The 12,010-nt window shown below is 38.6% G+C and overlaps 1 long non-coding RNA gene across 1 annotated transcript in view; it reads left to right on the forward strand.

Annotated features, from left to right (window-relative positions):
* The window catches only part of LOC130157845 (uncharacterized), a 96,817-nt gene that overhangs the window by 79,783 nt on the left and 5,024 nt on the right, over nt 1-12,010 (forward strand). The window contains exon 5 of the long non-coding RNA XR_008825059.1: nt 9,285-9,391. This is a non-coding gene — a long non-coding RNA (uncharacterized LOC130157845). The remainder of the gene's footprint in view (nt 1-9,284; nt 9,392-12,010) is intronic.

Genomic DNA, 12,010 nt, shown 5'->3' on the forward strand with positions numbered 1-12,010 from the left:
TGGTGTATGAAAATTGTGGCTTTGATGCTGCCAGAACTTGGACTTCTGCTGTAAGCAGGCCTGAAAGTAGAGAAAGGAGTAAGAAGGTCCAGCTCAGGTGGCTTTTCAACCAGTGTAAACTGTTGTTTCTCGGTGACCAGTCCAAGGATAATGTCCACAAGTGAGGGTTTGCCTGTTTTGGTTTTTAAGCAGATCACTTTATTAATCTCTACTGGAATGCTGCTTAAATTTCATAGCGCGAGGCAGTGCCAGGTACACAGCAACTGGGCAAAGGAGCTCTGCGTGCTCTGCCCTTCCAGTGCCATACCCTGAATTTGCCTGCTCACTGCAGCATTTCTCCAGCTGTGGGGACAGGTGAGATGATGGGCAAAGTAGGACAGAGCATGCAGGATCACAGCATATTCCTTTGGCAGGAGGAAAAAAAGCAGGCTCAGAAAACTTAATGAAGTCAACAGGACCAGGATTTCCTTATTTTAACTTTTAATTTGGTTTAGTACATGGGTCTTCTTGCTCTGGTTGCTGGTCCTTGTGGTGAAACAAAGCACTGAAGTAGATGAGAAAAGGGAGATGAAACTATGGCGTTACTTCAGTCCAGCATCAGCCATAAAGATGAATTAAAAACCAGAAGTAGAATGACTCATTTAACATTGCAAAACAGAAACCCTTCTCTTTAATGTTACTGAAAAGCCACATCTCTCCATAGTCACATCAAAAATGAAGCCTGTATTGAAATTGCTGGGGAGCAATTTAAACTTTGCTATTGATTTGTACAGTTCCTTTGCACTGAAATTTCAAGTAAGGTTTTTCTTATACATTTTGGTTTTGCTTTTAGGGGGATTAGTTATTTACATTTAGGCTGGAGAAACAGAAGGCAGACTGGTTTATAAACCTCACATTACTGACCATTTTTGTCATACAGTGGGCTATTATTTCGGCAGTAATTGCAAAGGATCTTTGCATTGCAAAGGTATAAATTGTCAAATTCTCAACATCTAGTCAAAGTAAAGGAATATGTCAGCTTTTTAATGAGTCCAAATATTGGTCTGCATGATTATTTTATTTATGTGATTGAGGTCAATTACATCCTTTTAGAACACGAGCAATAGTAATCACTTAAATTTTTCTGTTAGCCTTTTAACTGTGGTTAGATGTTTTTTCCTAAACAGCTTCTTCTAATATCTTTAATTTGCAATATTTTTACTGGTGCCAATTGTTCTGCTACAGTTTTGCAACGGATATAAACCACAGTGGTTTGTTCATTACACTAGATGCCTACAGATTTCTTTTTTTCTGTAACTGTGCTGTATGATTTTTATGTGAAATTGCTTCTTTACAACTGTAACTAATAGGATTTTCCTGGAAACAATCAGAACATCTTGTACCAATGTTTACAATAAATATATAAGAAGAAATTGATAGCTATCTAACAGTCCCCAGGAAGATGCAAAGCCAGCCTCTGAATGTTTTTCAAAGGTAAAGATTGGGTTTTATTTTATTTGTATTAAGACTTATCATGTTATTTGAATTCCCTTGATATTTTTGTCATACTTCAGAGCCTATTTTTACATTGTCCGTCCATTGAACGTGCTGGTCTTACATGGTGCCTGGGAAATGTTAATTGAACAATCCTGAGTTTAACCCCTCCTTCAAATATTTTGTAAAAATACAGCTGTTAATAACATTTATTTGGCTTCAATTTAAATATGAAAAAATCTATTTCAGGAGGTTACTGAAAAAAAAGTTTAGACTTAATATGTGTTCCCCACATATTAAGAGCAATGGCATGTGCTGTAAAGAATAAAAACCACAACACACAGACATCAGTCCTCATGGGCTAATGGAAATCTAGACCTGATTAAAAACCCATTTCAGGACTTTTTTATTGCAGGGGTGGGTTTGATAGCTGTCAGTGTACAGGAAAATAGCACATCTGGAATCTTACTGTGTACTTGTGCTGGCTGGTATAACTCAACCTGTGTGTCAGATATTTTTTTTAATAGCCAAGATTTATTTGGTTTCTATTAATTTTTTAAAAGTCTTTAGTAAGTATGCTTATTAAGTACTAAATTTTTACCCTCCACAAATTAAAAGCTATATTTTAGTAGTGAGCAGTTTCCTTTTGAGAAAAGTAAGAAAGCAGAAATATGCATTAGTAACATGGAAAGTTATTTGATTGCAAATGTACCCCAGTAGATTCTCAGGGATGACTATTTTGCAGTTTGTTTAACAAAAGTTGCATTTTTCTTGTGACTTTTCTACCCAGATATGGGAAGTCTAAATTGAGATATTAAACAAGTAGCAGGCTCTGACTCACTATAATATCGAGTTTATTTTCCCATTAGGACAGTGTATACGCCTAGGAAATTGTAAATATTGTTTAAAAAGCACTCAGATTTGCTTGTAAAATATGAAACTTTAATAAAGAAGAGGCTTTTTTCCTAAGCAATGTCTTGCAGAAAAATGAAGTCAGCTACAGATCAAGAACTCCAGTGTTGTTTTGGTTTCAGATCTAACCATAGTTTTAATGAAATATGTATATTTGTAATCATCATTAAGTTAAAAGCAAGAACAGAGCAACAGAAGTCCTTTGACAGTGCCCCACATCTTTAGATTTATTGTCTAGTTAAATTTTTAATAGTGCAGTTTCAGAACTTTTCTAATTGCTCTAGAGGTTTGTACAGCTGAAATATTTAATATGTTTTCATATATTCAGATCATGGTCTAAAATCAACAATGACCTTGATGTTGCCTGTCTTGGATGGTCTTAAAAATTTCCAAAGATTGAACTATGCATATGAGTTATTAATGCTTATGGCTGACTTACTCAAGTGTCATTATAGTCCTGTCTTGCTCTGCCAACCCATAATATTAATAAGTTCTTGCAGGTTTGAGTTGCCAGGTGAAATTGTAAGTCTTCAATAGGAAAAGAGCCAGAAGGGCATAAATTCTAATCATGTTCTGTTATCGTCAAGATGTTTTTGAAGCAAATAATATACTATTTATTCATTTTATATACAGTATACGTAGACACACATTTAAATGTCATTCCAGTGTTAAAATGACTAGTTAAAAAAGTCATAACAAAGGACCTCTAGAATGTCACTACAAAGTGCCCCGAAGAGTTCAGCCAATTCATTTGGCTGAGGTGGAGAATGAAAAGTACGCCCTTCTGGGGAAGAGTCACCCTCTGGAACAATCATTCATCAAGTAGTCATAATCCTGACACAGCAGAGCGTCCATCAGTTTTAGGTGGACCAAAGTCGAGTGAAATACTTGCACATGAGATTTGTCAATGTTTTCCAATACCATAATATTTGTCCTCAAATATACCAGTCTTTTCAATTTCTTAAGGGCTTTAGAGCCGAGTGCAATAGTGACTTCTCGATAATTATTCACACTTTACAAAATGTACCATGTGCATTTCCCAATACCTTAGGAAGTATTACGTATGAGAAGTAAACTGTACTTGTCAAAATATATGAGCAAAGCATATGTTGTAAAGCAATAGCCTGGCTTTTGGTTTTCTTACTAAGCAGAAATTTTCAGAAAGTCTTTGATTTTTAGAATGCTGTGATTCAAGGGTAGTCAGTGGGAGACAGTCTGGGCCTTTATTTTTTTCTGAATTGTTGAACAGTTCTGGGCTCTTGCACTGGGTTCCTGCCTTCTTTTGCTGATTAGTCTTAAGAGGTGTAAAGCTAGGAGCAGGAAATGTTGATAACAAAGTCTGCTTTACCAGACAAGTTCCCCATTTTAACCCTCTAATCAAACTGAACAAAGTATGAAGTTAAGGGCAGGAGTCTGCACTTAGAAATTACTGAGAGGTACCATTTTTTTATCTTGTGTAACTCGGACTGTATCTATTTGATTTTTGCAGGTAAGAACAATTTGTAGTATAATTTTGCATTGTTTTGTTGCAAAGGGTCAACACAGAGTCACTGCTTCTCTTCTTAATCTCAAAATAAATTGAAATTAAAATAGGTCAACACAGTAGGAGGTGTGTTCCACAGGACTTTCTGGAGGTAGGGATTCATATTAATGGACGAAGGATCGTGGTTTTGAGAGGCACTCCCCGTCAAAACACTGCTGGTGTAATGCTGGGTGTGTTGGACTGTTGTGCTTCTCTCTGCCAGGGCAACTACTTCAAAATGAGCCAATTTTGCTCCACAGACCACAGTGAGTAGCTGTCACCAGTCAGCCCTGCTGGGCTTATGAGGTGCAGGTCCACAATACCTTGGCCAGGAGGGTAGGTACTGTTGTGGGATAGGTGATCTGAGCTCAATATTCTGGTGGGGGACACAGAGGCACCCTGCTCTTGTGCAGCACCATGCCTCTGCATTCAGCAGGCACTTTTGGTAGAAACCCCAAGCCGGGTACGACCTTTATCATTGGTGAATGTCACTCAGTGGGCTGCTGGTCACAGATAGATCAGAACTGTGTTACTTTTATTCATGTTCTAATTCTGCGGTGAACTAGGTCAATTATTTGCCATTGCTTTCGGATGCTTGCAGAGATCCATCACATTTGTTTTCTTCTGTATCCAGACAGTTTAAATTTGGCAGTGCTTACATGTGCAGACAAGTACTATTAAAGGTGTGAAAATATTCCCGCAGGACTGCAGCTCTTGTGTTGATTCCTGGATTTCAAGAGAGAGGACAGATCCTAACGATGACCTGTTAGCCATTTCTGCCAGGCATTCTCACATCAGGCTTATAGACTTGAGTTCAACCAAAGCTTATTTTTTTTAGAAAGGCATTTGGTTTTGCTATTAAGTCTTCAAGTGGCAGGGAATATATTATGTCCTCAAGTAGACTATTTTAGTGCTAATTTGCCTCCCTAGTAAAAATGCACATTATTTTTAGTCTGATTTTGTCTGCTCTAGGCATTGGACTTTTTCATATCCCTGTCTACAAGCTTAAAGTAGACTGAATGATTTATAAGATGGGAAATATTTTTGGCATGGATGAGCTTATAAACTATGATCAAGTCAAGCATTCAAATTACCTTGGATAAGTTTGAATCTCTACAGTCTTTCAGGAATAGACAGGTTTTCCAGCCACAGACCCATTCCTCTAACCCTTTTCTGAACTGTTGCTAGTTTCTGAACATCCTTTTAAAGTAAAAGTCAGCTAGAGAGCTCAAACTCTGAGATCTGATGCTCTTTTAGTACTCGTAATTTACCCCGTGATCTTAAGATGCCTCAGAGTACGAAATAACTTTTTAAAAAATTGAGAGCTTTATCAACCTTACAGAGCTCTCTTTCAGGACAGTAATTCTCATCATTACAGCTGTCACACCGTATTTACTGCTGTTGCTGTTTTCTGTTGAAATGATAAAGCCAGGCAATGTCTGCAATTGTTAACATCATCCTGTGTACAAAAAATCTCATGTTTCCTAGCAGACCCTAAAATAGCAGTAAAGTGAGGAGGAAACCTTTGGCAACTCTGAAAACCAAGAGCAGAAAGTTGCTGCCTAGTGACAGCAAAGTGGCTGAGGACATGAGGATGACAAATGGGAGTCTGTGTGGGTGACACCTCAGGACACAGCTATGAAAAGCTCTTGTTTGGGATAAGATTTTCCTGTGTCCCAACATGCAAAGTTTGGGTGCAAGGGCCAGATCTACAGGGCCTGCTTGGCAAAATACAGTTGAAAGAAGGAACGTGTTCAATCCCTTCTTGAATGCACCAGTGTTTCTGCTTCTGAACATAAGTCCCACAACAGCCATGTCTGTTGTCCTAGTAGCTCTGCTATAAACTAGTAGACATAAGGCTTTGGCCTATTGGTGTCGGCTCTGATCATGTTTGAAAGATTTTATTTTTTTTTTAGCATTCACAGTAGCTCCTCCATTTTACATCTTTATTGAAATTTATATTCTGTAGAAACTTCACATTCGTTCTTCATGGGGAAAGATTTTTTTTGCCTGCTTGGAGTAAGGGAGCTTTCCAGCCATGGACCTTAGAAGACTGAAGAACCAGGGGTTGGTGTGAAATGCCTTGGGGTTTTTAACCCCACCTGAACTGCAGGTCTCTGTGGGTAAAGGATATTGCTTCATGAATGGACCATATCTGGCGAGCAGGTCTAGTGAACAAGTGAGACCTAGCTGAACAAGAGAGTAAAAGCAAAGTCTTCTGTTCCTGTCAGATTTCAGAACACCTAACTTCAGGTCTAGTTAAACATAATTTTTTATAATATAATATCTTGTCCTCTGTGGTTGCTACTCCTGCTCACTTCTTTAGCTCGTTTCCCCTTTTCTGGCTTCATTACTTCCTCAAATCCCAGCCATCTTTGGCTTTCCCAGGTCTTCACACGCAGCTATACCTACAGCTGGAAATGGGAATGTAAATGCCAGTAGAAAAGAATGAATTCAAAATGGGTCTTCTAAGGTTTTCTTGCTACTAAGGTGAATATTCCATAAAATACAAAAAAAGAAAAAGGATGCCCCATCTAAAGTAAACCAGTGTAACTCTTATGCTGGTGGGAATATTCTGTACTTGTAAGCAAATGCGCAGACTTCCTGCCAGAAGCGGGTAGTTATACAGATGCCTCTAATAAGCTGTGGAGTTTGTTTCATTGAGTAGAGATTTGAAAGTGGAAACCAATGATAGACTTCCTTCCAGAAAATATGTTTTTGTGACATTCAGAGCTGGAAAGTACTATCCCTAGTTTATAAATGGGGCAACAAAGTGTGGAGATGATTATGTGATTTCAGAGAAAATCCAAAAATTTCAGAGTCAGTGTGGAAGAGAATTAAAGTGTGACAGCACTTCCAAGGAGAAATGATACCTCTAATAGATGTAGAGTTAGCTTAGCTTCTCATTGCCTAGCAGAGCCCTACACTTCTGCACTTTGTGGCTGTGAAAAACACCTAATCAAAATGGTGGCATTTTTTGTGTGCTCACTTTTCATAGGTGCAAATGAAAACACCAGATGGAAAACAAAATTTAGCTGACCATGGATATTTTAATAGCTATATCAAGCATTCCTTTTCTACAAGGACATAGATCTACCACTGCTTTTCCTAACAGAAAGGGTCACTGGAAAAGTTCAAATGATGGTGCTTTTCTAACCAATCTAAGAGAATTAGCTGCACTAAAATGCTTCCTGGCTTGTGTTACCACAAAAATTGTAAAAACAGTTTTACAAGCTGTTGTGCTTTAGTGCAAAGCAAACACATTAAAAACATTTAATGAGCATTGCTTCTTGCATCTTCCTGTTAATTTATGTAATTTAGTCCTATAAAAGAATCAAGAGCTGTTTGTTTGGAGCAGTTTAAGATGTTATTAATAGTTGTTGGTCATGCTTTACTTGTAATGTGACCCTAGATAGGAACTTGCAGTTATAACAGTTCTATGATATCGAGAGTTGACTCTGCATTTGCTTAAACATGGAGGAAATAAACCAGTTATGACACAGTAGAATGCAGTTAGTTTTTTCTAAACTAGATTTTGATATTCTAGTGCTGTGCACCCTCAGACCTTAAGTCTAAGGGACCTCATGCCTCCACGGTGCCTTTCAAAGTTGGTGTGGAAGCCTCTGCACACATTACAGAGAGGTGCCTTCGCTCCTACAGAAGAGGCAGAGCCACATGTTGGAAAGCACAGCTTCACACCACATGTTCAAAGGCCCTCTTAGGAAAACAACGCAGAACTGTAAGGGCATGGCACAGATGACCTCAGGGATCATCTCCCTTTTCATTTCCAGAGCTAGCTGGTTCAGAGCAGCGCTGGTTCCAATTACAGCTCAAGCACAGCTGCAAAATTCCAATGGCACCCACATCTTAGGCACAGCTTTACTGCCTCTCTTCCTGTATCACTAGGCTGATACGCAGTATATGCAACTGATTTGGCATATATATAGATTCAAGAGTAACTTGGCATTGTCTATACATATTATTGGCAATTTTTCAAACCTTTCCATTTGTGTGGATCTCAAAGCCGGTCTCGCTTCATTTGTAAATGTGGTTACTTGCCTAAGTCATGCATGATGCCCTTAATAAAGTTGTTCCTGCAATAAGCTCAGACCTGTTGGACAACTTTGTGCTGGAACTAATTATGCTTCCTGACATCCACTGAGGAGTGACTCATAATTTGCATATGCTTGCCTTGTATCATAATTCCTGAACTGTCAATTGAACTCATTCTGTGCATTCTCTATAGTTACATTGTATAGTAACATCGTTTTTCATAAGTCACGTAAATTGTGTGTTTTTTCATCTATAGTTTCTTTGTGTTGGAATCTTTCACTGTGCTGTTTTTTTATATCTTGGATACAAACGAAATCCAAAGGCTCAATAAGTAAGGCTTTATGGATAAAGCGGAAAGTTTTCTACTATGTGGGTTTAAAAATACACTAAAAGGAGCGCTGCGTTTTATGTTTTGAATTTCTGCTCTAGTGGAGGAGAAAAACTATTAAATGGAAGAGAAAGAAAATAGTTACTGGTGAAAGAAATGTGAAGATGAGGTATGAAAGAGACTGGGACGGCACTTTATTTTCTCTTAGCCCCCTGTGCAAGGCTCGTACCCAGTTCTACACACTACAGTGAGTTACTTTTGGTATATTAGTGAAGAAAAAGAAAAAAAAATGTGCTGCATAAATTTTAGGCTGGCTTTCTGCATAGAGAAAATTTCACCACTGTTCTTCTCTCTTCTTTGTAGTCCTCAGCATCACTGATGTGAGCCTGTATTTATTTTGATAATTTTGGTTTCTTCTGTTATGAATGACCAGGCTGGGCCTGGTTCAGGCTGGAATATTAGGCAGAAGCAGAATGTGTGAAACTAAGTTTAATCATGATACAATGCTTTCTGGTAGCCTAGATTTACTAGGAAAAAATGCTGTCCCTACAGTGAGGTTAAATGGGTCTAGGTGATATTGCTGGAGCAATAACACACCCTTTAATTCACTGAGTGCAGCTTGTGATAAGAACGTGATGTGCCAGCTGGATAGGATCCTGCTAGGAATGACTATAAACCTTTTTATTAAACATGATTCAGCCTGTCTTTACTTCCCTCTCCCCTCCGCTGGTTCTCCAAATTGCAATTTCTATCTCCTCTTTTATACGGTAGGAAAAATAACCCAGATGAAAGCTTTCGTTCTTTGCCTTATGAACCTCTTTCCTCAGACCCCCTAAAGGGAAATTGTTTCTGGAAAGTTTGGACAGTTCCTTTATTTTCCTTAATACTTGCAAACACTAAACCGCCACCGCAGCAGAGGTATTTGTATTGCCATACACTGCTTGGTGATTTTTCTTCCTATATGACTTTTCCCTGTCTCTTTCGGTTGTCTTCTAGGGCACAGCTTGTGGAAATATGTCACATTTCTGTGGTGCAGCAGAGTGGGAGGCAGCAAATCTGGATCTTATTACCAGTTTGGCCATAGTCTTCCTGTGTGAACATGGGTAAGTTAATTATTCCTTCACTGATAATATGGTGATGTTAATCACTTCATGGGGCAAGGGTGGCCAATCTGTAACATGCTTGAAGTGTTTAAGCAGTTAAGATGGGGCTCCCAAAGCAAGTCTCTGTTGTGTGCTTGGCTAGCATGGAGACTTCTGGGCAACCTGAAGCTCCTCCATGGGACAGAGCAAGTGGCTACAGCTGCTAATGCTGATGCCACCCAGATGCCCTGGGATTCAGCTGCAAGGCAGCCCAGACCTGCTCTTCAACAGGTCCTCAAGTGAATCATGCACGTCCCACCCTGTTGAGATCTTGGTACGAAACATCTAGGACTAGCAAGGCTGGCTATCTCTGTTATATAAAAATAAAAGGAAAGAAAAATAAGCTAAGCTCTGATGAAAGGAATAGCAGAACCACAGCAAAGAGGGCTGGGAGAGAACAGGTGGTCCACTCCCTGCCAGATGCAAGTTTATTCCTGCATGTCTGTTCAAACCATGGTTTAAAAAGTGCCAGTGATGGACCAAGATGGTACCAAAGTGCAAATATTAGGGTTAATTCATATTATAATGTACCTTTCAGCTACCTTCTTGTTCCCCAAAATAAATGGACTGCATGGGTTAAGGACTGCATTCCTCCCCACATGTGTCAAAAATCTCGTTGCTTGCTTGGTTCTCCTGATCCTATAAATCATACAAACTGTGTTCGTCTTGGACTCATACTGCCTTATTTTCCCACTTACTGCATAGCTTGGCAATGTTAGAAGGGACATATTTTCCCTCCCTTTCCTTCTTTTTGTCTTTCTGTTGAGCATTTTATTTAACTGGAACTGTAAAATCAAAACATTAATTGCCAGTCTGCTACAACCCTTCATGCTTTATTTGATAATGGGCACAACTTATACTGCAGTATAAAGATAGTTTAAAAGACATACTAACCCACTCCTTTGAGTGCAAATCATCTGCATGGTGTGTGTAAGAAAAAGGCCCACACTTGGGACTGACAGGGGTTAAGAGCAGATCTGGCAAAACTTGACATTCTTCCCCTAGAAACTGGATCGGGAGAGTGAGCAACATCCAGGCACACAGACAGCAGCTGAGCATTGGGCTCGGATTCACACGCCATGCAAAGCCGATGACACAGCCTAGGAAAAAGGAAGAGGAGGGAAAGCTCCCCCTCGATAACCAAGCTATTCCCTAGTTGCTTTTCTTTCAGATCCCCATCCAGCAAAGGCTCTAGCATGGACTTTATATATTTAAATAGTTCCACTGAGGCAGGTGTGATTTCAGGGTGATGACAATTAATCTTATTTAAAATCACGTCTGAAGATTGAATGACTTCCAGGATTGGGTCTTTGCCGACAGTCTTTGGATCATTTAGAAAAAAGGCATCTGCTTAAAGCAATCAAGATACTAGGAGGAAGCCATAACATGAAAAAATGTACCTGTTTTTTTCTATATTGTCTCAAATTAAAGATTGAGTCCTATTTTATTACAGTTTCACGCTGCTAAGCCTTCTTTTACAAGAAAAATAGAGTACATTTGACCAACATCTCAAGAAACAGAATTGGAAGAACCTGTTTTGTTATGTTCATAAACACCTGTTAAGAATATTTAATTTCTTAAATTCTCCATGTTTTTTGTTAACTATGTAGAAAAGAAAAATTACAGATTATTATTATTATTTTTTTAAATGCAGTCTTATCCATTTTGTGGCCTTACTTGTAAATTCTAATCTCTCACACCTGGACATGTCTCCCTTAATGCTGAACTGTGCTGAAGATTAAAGATTTTTAAAGGTGCAGGGGTGTATGAACAAGTTCAACGATCTTGAAATTGCATTAGCTGGTAGGGTGTAGCTGGTTTACCAGAGCTACCAAAACAATACTTAACTGCTATACAAACACATCATGCAATTAAATGCATTCGTCTTGTTCATCAGGGTAGAACTGAATCATCTTCCAGAATTCAGCTATGCTTGATATCTGCATGTAAAAGCAGATGTCTTTGATGGTCTAGAAGAAGCTTGCCAGGGTTTTTTTGTCTTCCCTTCCTCAATATACCAGGAACTGTGAATTGAAGGGAGAAGTATAATATGAATATGGGTGTAAAGGCAAAATCATTGTAATTAAGGTGTTTTGCTTCTCCCAAAAATCGCCTTAAGTCTTCACACAAGAATTCTGCTTTTTTGACTAACTTTGCAGGTTTTCATCATTGGAAACATGATATTTTCTGTGGCCTTCATGGACAAGAAAGTGCATATGACATGCTCACATTCTATCGATTTTCCAGATCCGAGAATGCTAATATTTTTCATATGTAATCAACTGCTGTTTACATTATTTGGGGATTTGAAGTCTGATTTGATGCTTTATGAAGTCTGACATTGCTTGAAAAAACAAATTCTTAATAATTGATTAATAAGCATGGTTGTACCACTTAATCTGTCTGTGCAAAAGAGGCATTATTCCTCTGGGACAGGAATAACCCAGCATTTAGTTAATCAAGTTTTAAAAGCTGTGAATTTAAGCTCTTTGGGATATATACATTACCAATTGCAGGAAGTTGGGAAATAAAAGGAACTTTTCAAATAAAAAGATGTCAATTTAATAGCAAAGGAGCTGG

The sequence above is a fragment of the Falco biarmicus genome, chromosome 12 (assembly GCF_023638135.1).
Source record: "Falco biarmicus isolate bFalBia1 chromosome 12, bFalBia1.pri, whole genome shotgun sequence".
Taxonomy (NCBI): domain Eukaryota; kingdom Metazoa; phylum Chordata; class Aves; order Falconiformes; family Falconidae; genus Falco; species Falco biarmicus.